The following is a 2,263-nucleotide window of genomic DNA, read 5'->3' as shown; positions in this document are numbered from 1 at the left end:
GATTAGGAGAGTAGATGTTTTAAATTCGACTTGTGTTAAGAAAGGCAGAGGTAGACCTAGGAAGACTTGGGCTTATTGTATTAAAAATGATCTTAATTTACTAGAACTAAATGAAAATATGACACTAAATAGGACGCAATGGAGAAAAAGGATTCATGTAGAAGACCCCACGTAGTGGGATTAAGGCTTTGTTGTTGTTGTTGTTGTTGTGTCCTACTAAGTGTCATATTTTCATTTAATTCTAGCAAATTAAGATCACTTTTGTATACAACATGCCCAAGTCTTCTTAAGTCTACCTCTATCTTTCTTAACATAACTCAAATCTTAAACATCTAATCTCCTAATTGGGTCAACACCAAACCATGTAAGGCGAGGTGTTACTCCAACCCTTTAAAGATATATTCATTTCACATTTTGTCTCTAAGTGGAAAGCCACTCATCCACTTGAGCAGTCTCTTCTCAATAACACTTAAATTTATGCTTCTCTTTTACAAGCTAACATTTTGCATCACAAAAAACTGCAGGCCTCATCGCATCTTATAAATTTTTCTTTTCTTTCACAAAATAGGCTTGATGCATTCCTCCACTTCAACCCATGAATTCTACTAAAAACACCCACATATATATCACTATCACTTTTAACAATAGACTCGAGATACCTAATTTGTTCACTCATTTTAATGACTCATTGTCACAACCCAAACTGGGACTTCGAATTAACTAAAGCAAGAATAGGCGGTCGAATAGTGAAATTAAGTTTTTTTTTATTCTATTTCTATCACTAACAGTTTATTATTCACATATTAATTGAAAGAACCATTAAAGAAAACAATTAAATTAACCAAATAAAGAGTTATCTTTCAAGTTGTTAGTTGTCTTCTGTAAAAAATATATTCTTTATTAATCATCTTAATCAAAAGCTTAAATCTGAAATAATACATGATCTAAGATAACCAGGAGCAACCACATTTCTAAATTTCAGTAACCCAAGGAAAAGAAAACAATATGCATGATAGTCTTTAGTACTTCACTAAACAATATATTAAGATAATCTAATATATGAGTCTATGATATTTATTCAATAGAAATAACTAATGCTTTGATATACATTAACTTTAAATATACTTGTCAAAGTTTAATCTTTAATTTATTTTTTTTATTCAATTAACATTTACATCTATATTAGGAGCAACATCAAAAAATAACCTAACGCATCTATAATCTATATTATCTCATCGGGATAGTTGTTCATGATCTAACTTACACGATTATCTGAGCTGCAAGGTGCTTACCCGACCCTGACCGATATTCTCGTATCGACACAGCAGTTAACGATTTAAACATCACAATCGTCTTGGTGGCAGGTTAACATCTACGAGCACAGGCACATTGGCATCCCCTCCTTATACCATAAAGGGTGAACTCTTTTCTTAGCTTGCACATACAAGCATTCATATATACACTACTTCATTCTTCATATCATATATTATTTTTTTATGAAACATTTTACCTCTACCTACAGATGAATAAATGCAATTTTATTAAAATGACAGGTCATGAATAAAACTAATATATGCATCTATACTAGAATATATAGTTCATGTAATAATCTATATATGTACATCTACTATAATTTAAATATCATTTAATAATTTATTATTTTTATTAAAAAATCATTGAGCAACTAATTAACATGCATATTTTTCTATCTAATAATATGAAAAATTTGTTATAATCTAAATCTAACAAAAAAAATTATAAATGAAATCAAACATACATTAATGAAACTTACTGAAAATTTAAAAATTTAATTACTCATATTAACCTTGTTTGGTTGTCTCACTAACTCTCTATCTCCGGTCTTATAAATCAAAATGTTCTTCAAGCTTAAATGTTGTTCTAAATTAATATTTCATTAAATACAAATTTTAAATTAAATACATATATCTTATCTTTCAAAATGATTCACTTCTCTGTTTGGGGCAGCTTATTTGGTGCGGTAGCGTTTTGAAAACGCACCTGACCTGTTTGGGTAAACTGCATTTTGGCAGCTTATGAGTTTTCAAAATGCTGAAAACAGCGTTTTCACTCCGCATCTATCTAGGTGCAGTGACGACTTTCTGGTTGCGGTCTCACTTTTCCAAAAAAATAATAATTTGTAATAGCTACCGTACATAGCTTATCTGCAGATTATTTTTAATCAGCTTATAAGCAGATTATTCAATAAGCTACAGCTGCCCCAAACAGACCCTAAATCTCAAAA

The sequence above is a fragment of the Phalaenopsis equestris genome, unplaced genomic scaffold (assembly GCF_001263595.1).
Source record: "Phalaenopsis equestris unplaced genomic scaffold, ASM126359v1 Scaffold000174, whole genome shotgun sequence".
Classification (NCBI taxonomy): domain Eukaryota; kingdom Viridiplantae; phylum Streptophyta; class Magnoliopsida; order Asparagales; family Orchidaceae; genus Phalaenopsis; species Phalaenopsis equestris.
This window is presented reverse-complemented; position numbering follows the sequence as displayed.